This window comes from Triticum urartu, chromosome 7A (genome assembly GCF_056163025.1).
Source record: "Triticum urartu cultivar PI428250 chromosome 7A, HENAU_Tu73, whole genome shotgun sequence".
Taxonomy (NCBI): Eukaryota; Viridiplantae; Streptophyta; class Magnoliopsida; order Poales; family Poaceae; genus Triticum; species Triticum urartu.
This window is the reverse complement of record NC_141879.1, coordinates 693,917,892-693,933,774: the sequence shown is the minus strand read 5'-3', so window position 1 is coordinate 693,933,774 and position 15,883 is coordinate 693,917,892. Positions and strand designations below refer to the sequence as shown.

General features: G+C 43.2%; 1 long non-coding RNA gene across 14 annotated transcripts; it reads left to right on the top strand.

The window, feature by feature from the left end:
• The first annotated feature begins 7,732 nt into the window (after window positions 1-7,732).
• LOC125521313 (uncharacterized) lies at window positions 7,733-15,599 on the top strand. Of its 14 annotated transcripts, none has more exons than XR_015611535.1 (16): window positions 7,735-8,139; window positions 8,493-8,553; window positions 8,994-9,135; window positions 9,318-9,389; window positions 9,495-9,963; window positions 10,622-10,699; window positions 11,800-11,929; window positions 12,024-12,186; window positions 12,267-12,365; window positions 12,465-12,541; window positions 12,902-13,075; window positions 13,212-13,331; window positions 13,540-13,694; window positions 13,930-14,033; window positions 15,049-15,131; window positions 15,319-15,599. It is a non-coding gene; the product is annotated as an uncharacterized LOC125521313 (long non-coding RNA). The 14 variants fall into 14 exon arrangements; XR_015611531.1 differs by having other exon boundaries at window positions 13,930-14,044; window positions 15,049-15,078; XR_015611534.1 differs by having other exon boundaries at window positions 13,930-14,044.
• Window positions 15,600-15,883: the final 284 nt, after the last annotated feature.

Here is a 15,883-nt window from a genome sequence, read left to right as displayed (position 1 = left end):
CTCAGCACTTGCCCCCTCGTGGTGATCAACCGTTTGTCGTGCTCCCTGGCTACTTGATTTCCCCTGAACTCCACTTGATCCATCATGACCGCCATCGCTGTCTGAACTGCCATCGGTGTCGCTTTCATCACTACCTTCATCCCTGCCATCTCCCTCACTTTCACTGTCGGCTGCCTCGCTGTCGTCGCTGTCAGAATTAAACGACTCCTCCTCACTTGGTAAGATGTCTCTTCTGGCTGGTACTCGCTTGCCCCTTCTGTTAGACTGCCGCCTGCTTGTCTCCGCAGTAGTAGGATCTGCCTCCTTTGTCCCCCATTCATCATCATCTATCTTCCCAACCCCAGTCACGAGCTTCCCAACTGCATGTGAAATTACAGAACACATGTCGTGCACCAACCCTGTGAGCTTCTTTTGCTTCTGTAAAACATAAAAGTGGATGGTAGAGAACATGATAAGTACATATCTTCTATTGAAGATTCTGAAAAAATGGTTGAATGTACAAATGGCGATAAAAAGGGGAACAACAGTGAGAGGAAAAAACAAAGTGCTAGATAAACTTACTGATTTGTCATATGACTCGGGCAATCTTGCTGCAACAAATTTGGTGATGTGGTCCATACTGCCAAACAAGCTATCATCCGCACACCGGGAAAACTCCGTCTTGAGCTGGTGGTTTTATAGCCAAAAGAAGATTAAAAAAACTATGAGTGACAACAATTCTGGCACTCCCATACCAAAAAAGACCTGAGAAAAATGAAGGAAAATAGTACTACTAATAGTCTGAAAATTCCTGCAACCATTATGCCACTTCCCCCTATTGCCTACTATTAGTTGATACTGTAATCAACAAAAAATGAGGAACTAGTATGCAAGTTGCCAGTTTCCAGAACATAAGTTGCTTGTGTTGTTGTGTAAATTTGCTACTTTTCAACATGTAAATTGCTCAGACAGAAAAAAGAGCTAAAAATGTACTACAGAAAGCTACTATTAAATACAAGAACAAAACAAATCCTTCCTGTGAACATTATCCAACTGTGTGCATGGCAAACGATAGAAAGTTCGATTAAGTCTGATAACTACTTGGGCATACTTGAAAAAATATGTATGTCGCTTGCCCAAAAAGATACATTGCCTTGCTTGCTCTTTGAAAGTGAATTGCCTACTCTAAAAAAATGGTAGTGTTTCCTAAAAACAATATGACAATGATATGTATACTAAAACGGAAAAATTCAGTTACCCGCAATTGGCCATATTCTCCTGGAGCCTTCCTGTCCTTCTTGATAACTCTGGAGATTAAATCTGAATTCCAAACTGAGACCCTTGGTACCAAGTTCGGGATTGGCTCATCAACATCCAGAGAGTCTAGGTACAATAGCTGCATAGAGACACGGAGAAAGATCAAAAAGTTTAAGTTAGCTAATGAATGCAAAAAGAAAGGAGAAGATAACTAAACAAAAGGATGCTTGAAAAAACAAAACAGCTTGAAGCACTTACAACAAGGTGGAAAACACAACAACAAACAGCCTTCTTGTTGGCACGCCCCGAAGTGAACGCAAGCTTTAATTGATCAACAACAAACTGGCATATATTGGTTTCCGTTATTCCATTGACATCCATGACCGCCGGAAAGCTCTTTGGGGAAATACTCAAACTAGTTGAAGGGGCAAGGAAGCATGAAAAAACAAGAGCTAGCCAAGCGCGGACAAAATCATCATCATGAGATCCTCCCATGTCAACGATCATCTTGCACCATTCTGTGAGGGTTGGGGAGTTCTTGGATGTGATGTTGTAAATACTGTACATTGCCTTTGTGATTTCAGGCCGATTCTCGAAGCACACCTTCCTGCCCCTGTTGGGCAAACCCCATATCCTACGGACACTTGCAGCATCTACAGGAATCTTCCCCCTTTCTGGAATGACTATCTATGAAATCTCCGGGTCGTAATGCTTCATTATCCACTGGCTGAGATCTCCGGGCATGCTACTCGCTGCAAAGTCCAGAATGCCACCAAATTCTTTTCCGATGATGACACCCTTTTGGTCAGGAACCAAGTCCTTGTTCAACTTGAAGAGCCTTGCAGGGGATGCCCTGTTCCTACGACCCTATTGCGCATAAGGAAAAAACATAAACAGGGGATTAGCAAAAAAAGAAAAAAGGTTCATCACAACATAGGCAACTTAGGCAGCATTGCCGGGCAACTGCTCAGTGAAACTGAGGCAACTATGCAAAATACCTCAGTTCCTCCCGTCTTCTGGCGTTTTGCTTTTGGAGGCTGCTCGACGTCTGCACCTTCAACATTTTTATTCCCCGCATCTGCAGCTTGGCTCTCACTATTCTCAGTACTAATGATATCATCAGGTCGCTTCCCCCGATGGACAACTGCCTTAGTTCTCATACGCTTGTGCCTAGTTATTGGTGCACTGCTCCGTGGCTGGGAGATGGAAACCACATAAATCAATAAAAAAATGAAAAAAAAAACAAACTCTGTTATGTACAGGAAGAACATAAAACTTCCTGAGCATGTGCACACCTGTGCTTGATGCTCTTCATTCCCATGAGATGCAAGGTCGTCATGACTTGATCCAGCAGGTCCATCCTGTTTAGACTTATGACTTGTCCCAGCCATCTATTTTCTGCTGCATATTTAAAAGACAAAACAGTGAGATTCATCATAAAAAGCACATTAGAAAAATGATTCTGAAAGAACTCTATATCATCCAACGAATTTTGTTTTACTAAATTCTTACTGAACTTAACAAACAGCAACTTACAAAAAGTGGGCAGTGAAAAGGGTTGTAAACTATCTGATTTTCACTATATTACAACTATCCTATAATTGGCCCTATTACCCTCCCTCTACATGTCCTACAAAATCTGAAACAAATAAAGGCACATAGAACAGAAAATCACAAAATGAATCCTCGTGAAATGCTTAAAACTGTCCTACAAATAGCCCTATTAACCTCCCTCTACTGGATTACTTCCTACGTCACACACACACACAACAAAGTCACATGTGCATTTTCCATTGCTAAATCATTACTTTCTTGCACTGAAAATCAAAACACACCGTCAAACCCACCTTCGTAGGCAACACACGGTCCATATCAGGCAAGTCACTCACAAAAACAAGGGCAACATTAACATGAGACAGGCATTGCTGTCCTACAATAAACCAAAAACACACTTTCAAAACACCTTCGTAGGCGACACATGAAACATGTCAGGCAAGTCACTCACAATACAGGGGCAACATTGACATGAGAGAAGCATTACTGTCCTACGCTAAATGAAAACACACTGTCAAAAACACCTGCGCAGGCAACATATCAACCATATCAGGCAAGTCACTCACAAAACAAAGGCAACATTGACATGAGAGAAGCATCATTCTCGTACACTAAATCAAAAACACTGTCAAACACTCCTGTGCAGGCAACACATGAACTATATTCAGGCAAGTCAGTCGTTAATCAGGATTGACCTCCACATCTACAACACCAGAAAACTACAGCCCCAAGGCTTGCCTTCGAAACCTACGAATCCCAGTTCACCAGTAGCCTAGGAACACGAAATGCCCCGTGTCGTCGTCCATCTCCAAATTAACAAGTGCTCCAAACAATTTCTACCATCTGCTACTCGATTTCATCAACTTAGTGGAGGGGCGCGTCGACCCGCCGCGATTCGGCACCGCGAAGACCCGTCGACGCGTGCCGTTCCTCCTCTGTCCGCGGGGGAGCGGCAGAGCACATCGATTTGGTGTTCCTAAACGCGGATGACCGTAAGAGATCGATAGGCATACCAGGGATTCGCCGCGATTTTGCCCTTCTGCGCCAACAAAACAACGGCCGCGCACGCCGTTCCTCCTCTGCCGAGTCTCCGGTGCTGCTCCTTCTGACGCGGCCTGCAGCGCGTCGTCTCTCCTCGGTCGCGTCTCCGCCGCTGCACCGCCTTCCTTCACGCCGCGCCCTCTGTCCCGCCCTAGCTCCGGTGGAAGACAAGCGCCGAATCGCCGACACGCCGCCGGCTGCTCTCGCGCTGGATTTGGGGGAGGAGTTGGGGGGATTGGAACGAGATCTGTCCCTGGGCTCGGGGCAGTTTCGAATGGGAGGGGGAGTGGAGAGGAACAGGAGAGGGGATGAGAGAAGCAACCGCACTCGAGAACCAACGGGTCTCGACCACCACGACCAGGGGACACCTGGCGCGCGCATCGACGGTTTCCCCTAAGCCCACTGGAAAACACGCGTGACCGCAAGATCTCGATCGGACGTTGCACGAGCCCGAGTGCTCTTTAAGACAAAGTAGCACTCGACCACTTTTTAGGATTTAGGGAGAAAGAAAGGTACAACTTTTAAAGGGGAAATGCAGTGAGGTCATTGGGTGGAGGCAAATAAATGGTCAATTCCACCCGAGCAAGGTAGTGCTATCTTGCTCGCCATCTGGCGTCGACAATTTCTAGTCCCCTTTCAGTGCTTGGCAGATCCGGGAGGTAATACCGTAGCTTCATGTGGCGTCGAAGGAGTGGAGCATTTATTTATGGGACGTTAGCGTCGGCTGCTAACTTCAAGATGTTTCAACTATAGCACCCAAGTCAACATCTCCACATGGTGGGAGCGTGCATTGTTGGTGGGAGGTGATTCTCCGAGGCCTGGGAAGGTAGCATCATATGCTACCTCCATGACACAAGGTCAACACATTCACGCAGTGGAGGCGGACACTGTTGGAGGGCGATGATCCCACATGTGGGGACGGTAGCAACAAAAACTGAACATAGGAAACACTATCTACTCCCTTCGTTTCTCAGTTGGTTGATAGTGTGTGTGCGCGCGTATGTGTGTTACATAAAGTCGCTTTAGTTCCCAAGCTCCAATATGAAGTTTCACCATTATACATATCTGCATATGATATACTAGAGAAGAAAGAAAAGCAAACACATGATGAAAATGGGTTTGTATCTTATAGTTTTTGGGCCGGATTTTATTTTTTTGCTAATGTATAATATATATTTTTTGAAATGGAGGCAAAAGCTTTGCCTCATCCATTAAATAAGACAGAATATAGTTTGTTACAAGCAACCCGATTACACGGCATGGGAATTACTCTCGCAATATTATTGACCCTAGTTTTTTTGCACCGGCAATGATCCAGAGGCTAGCCTCGGTCGTAATGGAGGCAAGCAATGCAGTCGGTGGCGCGCTCTTCTGCTTGAACACTCTCGCGTTTTGCTCGTTCCAAATAGTCCATGAGACAAGCATGGTGAGGGATGCCTTGGCTTGTCTGAATGGCGTGGCGCTGTCGCAAGTACTTGCCCACCAAGCCTCAACCGTGTCGAACAAGGGCCAAGTGTTTGTGTTGAGCCCGAGAATGTGGTATTTGTCAATGACCAAAGACCATAGCCTTCTCGTGTAGCGGCACTTGTAGAGGAGGTGAGTCCCGCTTTCTTGCACCCTCTTGCAAAGAGGGCACATGTCACAATTTGGCTATCCATGCTTTGCCAATCTATCGGCCGTCCAAATTCTATCTTGAAGAGCTAACCAAACAAAGAAATTGACTTTTGGAGGAGCCCAAGCCTTCCAAATCATTTTTTTCCATGGGTGAGAGAACCATCCCTAAGAACTGTGCCTTGTATGCAGATGCCGCCGAATATTGCCCACTAGCCGTGTGCTTTCATAGGATGTCGCCCTCGGTGAGCTCATCGAGTTCGACCTCGTGCAAGAGCATCCAAAGAGTGAAAAACTGCGAGATGTGCTCGGCGGAGACGTTGTTTGGTGGCTTGATCTTGAGAATCGTATTATTGAAAGAAGATCTAAAGTTACATGAAGAATATCCCTATGTAATTATAGAAGAAACTTCATTTTTTTAAAATTCAAAAGGTCATTTTCAAATTTATTTAAAATTTCAAGCTCGATGGAGTCGGGAGCCAAAATTTGGGCACTCGTGTGCGCCCATATGTACATAAGTTGAGTTGCATTTACAAGTTAAGCTAGTATTCACACAAAAAAAGTCTATAAGCTAAGCTTGACTAATAATTCATTTACGTGTAAGGAAAAATGCTCAATACGTGGATTTGCACCTGGTGTGGTCTTTTTTCTTTTTCTTTGAGAAACCTTGTGGTCATTTGGATGCATCCAGAAATAAGAGAAGGATGCACTAGTAGAAAACAGGGCTTTGGTCATGAGGCAATATTCACATTAGTCTCGGTTCAGTCATGAACCGGGACTAATGTGAGCATTGGTCCCGGTTTGTGCGGCTAAGGCATTAGTCCCGGTTCACCTGAGCCCTTTAGTCCTGATTTGAGACACGAACCGAGACTAAAGGGTGCGATGCCCTTTAGCCCTTTAGTCCCGGTTTGTGTCTCAAACCGGGACTAAATGTCCCATTTTCAAACTCTACCCCCCCCCCCCCCGGTGGATCGCCTTTTTTGTTTTGAAAAAATCAAAAGAAAATGATAAAAACTTCAAAAAATAAAATCCTTCGAGAGGTAGTTATATTACTACATCTACTAGTTAGGAAAATTTAAAAACTTAAATTTGGACATGTTTTGCAAAAAATATAGGGAAAATGTAAAACGGCTATAACTTTTGCATACGATGTCGGAAAAAAATGTATAATATATCAAAATGTTCGGAACGAAAATCCACATCCGATGGAGACCGCCTACGGTTTGTTTGCAAATTTTTAGAATTCTCAAATTCTAAAAGGAAAAAAAGTTATGCTCAAATTTCAGTCTTTTTTTTGAATTTTTGTTAAATCTGGTCAAACTACTTATTCAAGAAGTATTAGTGTTACTAAATAATTATTCAACAATATTAGTGTTACTAAATAATTATTTCAGTTTTTTTGAATTTTGGTCAACTGTGGTCAAACTACTTATTCAAGAAATATTAGTGTTACTAAATAATTATTGATTTTTAGAACAATAGTTTCAAACTCAAACAGTGAAATGTGTGACTTCATGCTCAAGCTAAATTCCTGAGGGTTAATAGGATTGACATCTTACTATTGTCAGGAAAACAACAAGTGCAGACTTGGAAATGAGGGAGAATAGAACCCGGAAGTTAAGCGTGCTCAGGCTAGAGTAGTGAGAGGATGTGTGACCGTTCGGGAAGTTAGATGATTTGGAATGATGAGGGATGATTAGAGATTAAATGTTAAATTGAGCAGTGATGAGGGGTGATTAGAGATCAGAGGTTAAAATAATTCAGAAATTTGAAATTCAAAAAAAATTTCAAAAAAAATTTCAAAAAAAATCATAAAATTTCCTTTAGTACCGGTTGGTGTTACCAACCGGGACTAAAGGTGGACCTCCAGGCAGCGGCCACGTGGAGGGCCTTTAGTCCCGGTTCCAGTTAGAACCGGGACTAAAGGGGAGGCTTTAGTACCGACCCTTTAGTCCCGGTTCCAGAACCGGGACTAAAGGCCCTTTTTCTACTAGTGATCTTCCTACAAGGCTCCTTAGAGATCAGTGATTCTGGGCCGTTGGATCGGTTCCCTTGATGCGTTTTCATCCGTTGGATCGAGAGGTGGGAGGATCTGGGCCGTCGGATCTGGAAGAAACACTGCTGGAATGAATAGTAATGGCAACAGAATGTAAATACCATGCCCCCACTAGGGCATTTTGGTCATTTCGCGTGGTAGGGGTATAAAAGGGCCGGCTCCCCTGGTGAACCCTAGCCTCCTCCTCTCCCGCACTCGCGCCCCCTCCCTCGCCCGCCCCGCCCCGCTCGCCCGCCTTTACCCGCCCCGCCGCCTCGCCCACCCCGCCCCGCCGTCCCGCCTCGCCCGTCCCGCTCGCAGTCTTCTCTCCCCTTCCCAGCCGCTCGCCCCACCGCATCGCCACCGCCCCCTCCTGCAGTCGCTCGTCCCTCCTTCTCCACCCAACCCCTGACCCTAGCAGCTCCCGCCGCTGCCGTCTACTTCGCCCAGCCCGCCGGACCGCCTCCGTCCACTTCCCCGGCGTCGTCACGGTCGTCCTCGCCTGCACACGGCAAGAGGAGCGCCCCCGCCCTCTCCTCTCCTCCTCCCCTCATCACGAGCCAGGACAGGGAGGGCCACCGTGGCTGGGCAGGTCAGGCGGCGCGTCCAGATCACCGAGGAGCCGCCCGCAAGGTCGGCCATGGCGCAACCGAGCAGAGCAGGTGAGGAGGGAGACACGGGTTCCTCTTTCCCGTTGTTTATATAGGTCTGTATATCGTGATTCATAGGGATCAGGTTAGGTTTGTTAATTTTAGCCTCGGCATGGCCCGGTTGCCGCGGATTGGCCCAGTGGATTTGATCTCCCCCGAATCTTTCTGCATTTGGATCCTTTTGCATCTCCTATTCCTCTTTTGGTTTCTTCTTCTTGCCTCTGCCGTTCCTTTGGATGTTTCTTGGGATATTTTGGCTGCTTGCTGGGCGTTCATTTTCTTCTCTTGCTTCTTTCATTTTTGTGTGCTTCCTCTTCACCTGATTGACATTGTATTGTTTATGTGCTGGCTAATTTGTTTTGCAGGTACTACGCTTGTCGTGGATTGCTGCCTCACGTGTACGCAGAGCACATCTTGGGTGTTTAGGTAGCTACTTACCCCCTAATTTATTTTTCTTATTAGGTTTGATGCGTTTATGGCTCCCTAATAAGCAGTTCTCTTTGGTGCATCATGTTCTTCCGGTTGCTTGATTGATTAGAGAGCCCTGCCATATTTATTTACGAGAGGAGGTGCTTGATAGACAGGGATTTAGTAGAAGAAAATGCTATATGGGGATGACCCTTGTATGTTTATTAAAGAAATTTTTGATGCAGGCCTCAGGATTTCTTGGGTTTATTAAGTGAAAGAGTTAGATTAGCTAGCCAGTTATCTTTGGGTTTGCACATAAATCCTTCATCTTTAGTACCTGAGCTCAGCCGTCTTGTGAATATTTAGTACCTGTATGTGCTCCTGCGATGAATTCATCGTTTCTGTTATTTGAATAGAACAAAATGGTTTGATTTTCTCAATATGAACTTGATTTGCAGGGAGTTGTATAGGAACAACCTCAATGGTGAGATCCCAAAATAATTGGGCAAACGGAAGAAATTGATCGGTTTGGATTTGTATGCCGATAATCACCGGAAGAATCCCCAAGTCACTTTCCAAGCTCAGCTCACTAATATTGATGTATGTATTATCCTTTGATTGCAGTTAATTCCTCCACAGTACAAATGCCCACTCTGAAAAAACTAGAGTACTAATTGATGGAATCTTTAGTCCAAGTGATGTACCCAAAATGGCTGGGTAGTCGTGCCCATAATTCGGATCATACTGAAATGCAATTTAAAAAGTTTGTTAAAAGGATGTAGATTCATGCACCTCCGGGAAGAGGACGACCCGCGGTGAGCAGCCTCTGATCTGCCGTGCGAAGTTAGCTAGCGGTCAGCGCCCTCTCCACTTCCCCCACCCCCCTCTCTCTCACAGTCTCGTGTGGATTTACGAGGTCATTCCCTCAAGATTTGATATTTTGATATGTTCATTTGCAGGGGGTCGGGTCCCAAGGGGTAGAGATGCAGTTCTCTAGAGTTACTGGGAAGAAGAAGATATGTAATCTCTTGCTCTTCTATGTTAATTTAGCAAACGAAGAAAATAGGAAGAGTATCTACATATCTATTTTGGTGCTCTCAGTCTCATTTCATGATTTATCCTGTAGCTAAGTCTATTTCATGTGCATATCCTGTGAATCACCTGCTAGCTGTTCATTTACTCTTTGTTGTGAGTTCGTTAGAAAAAAATACTTTCTTATCATGGTTCTGATTGTGCACCTTTTTGGCTTAGAAAAAAGAGCAATTTCTTGAGCATGAGCAACTGATCCCCAGGCTGCAGGTACTGATTTCGTCTCGACTCGGTGCAACGACTCCACGGATGATTCGATCCAATTTTCCGAGCCCAGACCAAAATATTTGTTGAACAACTTGCCTCAAGTATATTGGGACCCTTTGTGATCTATATCAGGTGAGCAAATCATGCTCAATAATATAATTTTCTGCAATAGGACTATGGCTTGATAATACGATATACATGATATTATCCATGTCCTATGACAGTTTAAATTTGGTAGTATTCCGCTAGGATTGGAAATACTCTCTTGGTAATTAATATTAATATTTGTGTGGTGTGATTGACTGACTATGCAAAAGAATCTTGAGTATGATTCATATAGTGTGGGTTTTAATTATACTTAATGCTTAGGCCTTTTGCCTGAACATATTGTTACTTTTGACTAACAACAAGTTCATAAATTGTTGCTCTATAGTGATAGTACTCTTAGATTATTTCATTCTTATTGGTTTGGATGCTGAAATATCTCTCTGGCCCTATATGAAAATATTGGTTTGTGTAAATAATGCACATCACATAGTTTTTCTGTTGGTAAGTAATTCTTAGATCGTTTGCTATGATACCAGAATCTTCAGGTGATAACATGAATGATGCTGAAATATCTCTCTGTGGCTTGCTTGCTTCGATTCTATCCATTTGCTCCTGTGCAGCACGCTAGCTCGCTGCGGTTCATCAGGGAGCAAAGCGCCCCGGCCATCTCTCTCTCTCTCTCTCTCTCTCTCTCTCTCTCTCTCTCTCTCTGATGTCAACCTCGGTTGCCTTTTATTTTCAGATCTACAATGGGCTGAAGAACGAGGTAGTCCTTGGAAGCAGCACGTACATGTGATGCCCCTCTCACTCTGGTTCCAAGGCTGCTTCTCACCATATTTCATTCCTCTCACATTTTTTCTTCCTTTTCTGGGCTTTTACTATCATGTGTGTGCTATGCTTCTGACAAAATATCCAATTCTGATGTTTATCATGTCTATGTAAGCATTATGTTCTCCTTTGTTTAATTTCATTATTGCTATGCAAAGAGAAATCAAGGATTACTTCTCTTGGTACATATGCAGTGTATTTTTGTTTTGGGTAGTAACAGTTCAGTTAGAGGTGAGATGCATCGACATAGATGGTTGAAGGCTATACATTAGTTGGATATATAGATTGAGCAATACACGTGTTGCACCATCGCTGAATTAGGAGAAGAGTAAATGGTGCGTTTGGTTTTGAGTTATTCTTGGTTTTTTAGTTGTGGATTACTGTTAAGAATGATTGCCCTTATTAATAAGGATTTAAATGTGTTGTTCCAGATCCACATGGGTTGGTTTTGAGTTATTTGTTTGGGTTAGAAAATTGTCAAAGCATGCATATATTAACATTTAGAGAAAACTTTGCATGTGTTTATTCTGGGTTGTAGTTTTACCATAGTATCCTAGGAGATGATATGCCTTCAGTGTCCAGTTAGTACATGTCTCTCCTTTTCTTTTCTTGATACAATGTTAGATCCATGATAGTACTCTTTCTAGGTGGATTTGCTTTGTATTAAACCCTAAGAATAGTTAGTAATAGTTGTGCTTTTGCTCGTGTCATCTATAACGATGCCTATCTGTGTGGATGATGTCCTTCTTCTGGGGTGCATGGATAACGAGGCTTCCTACTGCCAGCGTGTTTACATGTATATTATGATCATGCTATCTCTGCTTGTGTTAAAGGAGCCCTTAATGATACTTAGCTCTAAATTTTATATACTACTTGCTCTTCAATAACTGTATATACTATGAACGGTCTGGTCTTGTTTTGTTCATAGCTTGCTTCACGATAGAGTTGAATTATTTCTGAAAAAAAGGTTATTCCATGTAACACCTTGGGTTTCCCATTCTGCATTATTTATCTCTTGTTTCTGATGAGTATTCTGTCTTCTAATCTTTTCTCCGGAGGCTATCTAATATTTGATGATTGCTATTTCTACAGATGGAGTTCAATCTTGTGTCCCTGCTTCGTCAGGGAAATACCATTTGGCGTATCCGTGTGTATGTCTCACGACTATGGCAGCACCGTGGTGGGACTGATAATGAACCCATTACGGATACATACCGCCAGGGTACAATCATCCTATCGTCTATGTGATTGTTTCCTAGACAGTTCTTTAATTCCTGTTCTCACAAATGCTTACACAATAGTTCTTCGACTGTCAGGGTAACCACATATACGCTGAGGTGCTAGAAATAATATCAACAGCTTCATGGAATGTATTGAAGAAGGTGATGTCATCATGACTCCAGCAACTCCACTTACGCATCCAGCAATCTTGCAGGGAATAGTTCTAAACCATCGGCTTCAGTTGGCATGTTATCTGAGGTAAATTCAGTTTCCTCTTTGCCTATGCTCTATAGACTTGGTCGCCATGCCTCTGTGATCACATTACTTCCCATTTTCAGGGTCGTACTTCCCATTACAAGCCGGCGAGATGGCAGATTCGGTTAGTGAGAAGATCGTCCAAAAGAACATCGTCGAGAAAGACGAGCTGATGCAAAGAGGTGATTACTGTTATTCTGCCAGTCGGCATCACTTCCACTGAAAATGTACCCATGTTTGTTGCCTGATATGATTTTCCCCCTTGTGCCCATGGTTTTCAGGTTTGAACCATTTGTTCCTGTTATTGCCCCAGTGAGTGAGGGCAAGAAAGGCAGGAAGAAGTGATCCCTTCTGTTAGGTATTTATCTTATCTGTTTAACTTGCTTTGATGTGCATGTTACCATTTCCTTGCTTTCTTGTGTACTGATTGTTCTACTTCATTTGTCCTCTGTTATCATTTTACCTTGTATCAAATCATGGAGTGCTTTGGGCCCTCGCATGATGTGCACCATCCTTTGGAGTGCTTAGGGCCCTTGCATGTACTTCCAAGTAGATTTGACTTTATTGCCTTGACTTGATACAATGGTACTATAGATTTGACTCAGGCAATAAATTTGTGGCATTCAGAAACAGTGTGCAGTACAATTGTATCAAATCTATTGGCATTTGTCATTATTCTTATTGATATATCTCCTCCCTCCCTGGACTATTATTGCAGCTTCTCGTGGCCAGGGTCGCAATGTACGTGGAGGTGTTCAATAGAGGGGACATTTTGCCGCCCTATAGCATCAGGAAGAGGAACAGCAGGACCGGGCTGCGCTTCACCTATAACGATGGCATCTGCCTGAACTCAGTTAACCTGAACTCCATAACTGAAGCTATGTTTATTCTGGTATATAATCTGTCTTGCTCATAATTTTCGGTTGCTAGAAGTTAGCTTCTCTATACAGTCTGATATCGCTAATCTCAAATGAATCTTTATTTATTATTTGTTTTAGTTAGTGCACCAATTTTCTTTTGCTGTGCAGTGCCTTTGAAGATGTATAGTGGTGGTGCAGACGAACTGATCTTCCTGTTCGTACTCCTACATTGCATATCTGAATTTGGCCAAGAATGGACCCCAATGCTTCTCTTGCCTCAGAGGCATGGTGACCTGCTCTGCCTCCCCCTAATTTCTATCTTCCACTCCTTTATGCCCTTCTGCTTCTTGATTTGATGTGCCCTGCTATCATGCTTCTTGGGTCAAGTTACTTAGTTTTTGGAGCTCTTGCTTTGTTTACCTCTTTGTTATGTTCTATGTCTTCCAGATATACTGGTTAAAACCCTTCTGATTGTTGCTCTTGATTTGAAATTCAGTTGATACGAAGCAAATAAAAGGCATGCAGTGCTTTACGATTTGAGCCTTCGCCCCTCCGGCCTGCCCGTCGGCGGCACACTACTCTTCCGGCCGCCCCTGAGCCCACGCGGCTCGCGGGATCATGCGCAGCCCCAGAGCAGCACGCAGCTCGCCGGTCCGATTCGTGCCACCCACGCCAACCTGATCCATTATTTCTCTATTTTGTTCAACTTGTTAGCCAAAGGGTTCAGATTCTTGCCATGATTGATTGTTAGTCTTTGTACATGAATGAATTAAGATGTGATGTGAGACGAGAGCTAGCAACAGATGTGCTTGTTCTACATATAGGTGCACTTCTTTAGTCGATGCTTGTTACAATATTGAAACCATGTTACTCTTTACTGCACTAGGACGTGATGGCCAGATCGCCGCGAGCCCCTACCCCGACCCCAAGGTTGCTGGCAGCATCAACCCTGACGGCGAGGTCACCGTCACCCCCAACCTTGACGCCCAGGTCAGCAGAAGGTACATTTGATTGCTGGTACATTTGTTGTCTGAAGGCCCAAAGTTTTTAAATCTAACTGAAACCAAAGCCTTGTGATTTAGCCAACTGAAGATCCAAAGCTTGTAGTTAAAATGATAGTTAGGTGGTACAAGGACCGGCATCATGTGTACCTCATTCATGTGGATACTAAAATGTGCTCTCATCCGCTATTTTGCTAGGACTTCTTTGTTCTCTTTCTTAATGCAGTCGTTGATAAGATAATTTTTATAATGTTGTAAGACCGTAGAGAACATATGTTTCATAGTCAGTAGAATTGAGAACATTGTACATTGTACACCCTGTGCCATTAACAAAGATGTTCTCAGTTCTCCTTAATTTGGTCTGCCTAAGCCATAGAAAATGTGTCCACTGCCTAATCAGGTGTTTAGTAATTCATTAGAGTGTGGATTTTGTTTCGTCACGTTAGTAGAACCAGTAGCACCGTGGGTCATTTTGGTACTGCTAAAATTTGGTCTTCCATAAGAGAATGGTTTGTGAACAACATTTTATTTTGATGGATCTATGGAATTGATTTTAACAACATTGTGGACCTGAACTGTTGTATGACAGGGTTAGTATTGGTTGCCTATTCTCACTAGCCAAAAAATTGTACAATGTACTAATAAAGGGAAAACATCCGATCAACAATCAAAAGTGTCTCGTGACAAAGTTTTGGATTTGCATCTGTCACCAACTATGTAGAGTATCTATTTGAAACATTACAAACCCCAACATTGGTCTTTCCATTAACTGTTTCACTAACACCCAGAGTTGGTACTGGTCTTTACATGAAACAAAGAAGTGTTGATCGTATTGTATATTGCAGAAGGTAGATTAAGTGAGGTGACCTACTTTCTCACTAATTATTTGCTATTGACTTTCTTAACCATCATCCTATGCCTTCATGTTTGTTAGGGTTTATATTTTGTTGCATTAACTAAAGCACCATGTTTTGTTATTTTACTCCTCTGTTCATTTTTATAAGGTGTGGATGGAAGAGTGACAATAACTACAGGTTGGTCAAAGATTGAAAGAAATTCTCCTTTAAATTAGTTTGGTCAAAGACATGTATGTTTCCTTGGTCTACAGAATGTCAGTTTACTAATCTTGCTAAATGTTTCCAGGAATATGTTGCTTGATGTTAGTTTACTAATCTTGCCTTCTTGATAGTTTCATCTTGGTCACTGTAGATGTCTATTGTTGTAAAAATGTTGAGATATCTTCTCCAGGAATATGGTTTTTTCTTCACTTTCAGGCCAATGCTACTCAACTTTTCTTTGAACGACCTTTTCTTTGCGTGACAAGGAATTTCAACCGTCCTTGGCGAAGGACTGCTATCTGATTGTCACTAGCCTCCTGTGTAAATGCTTCGCTTTCAATATTTTGCACTGTCTTGCTGCCTATGTGCTACTCAAGCCTGATCTATTAAACATTACTTGGCATATTCCTTTGTGCCGAGTTTGATGTGCCTCAATTGTACTCTGTGATATGTACTTTGATTAGAAAATTCACGAGGTTAAAGATTTGCATTGCTTTTGGTGTGAACCCTGCATTGATTACATACTTCAGGGCGTGCTTCTTACTAATTTAGCATTACCTGCTTACAAAAGGTTAGGACTGGCACTCTCGCGCCAAGGCGTGTTGCCGATCTAGTGAGAGTTATGGCCGTAGACATGTGGTTGTGAGCAGGCCATGACCCGATACTAAAAAAAATTAAAAGATATGGCACTCCCAATGACTGATAGCTGGACGCAGGATCAAAAAAATACTATGAGCGTCGAGAGCATCCCATTTTAAAGGAGCTTAGAGTCTTTAGGGAT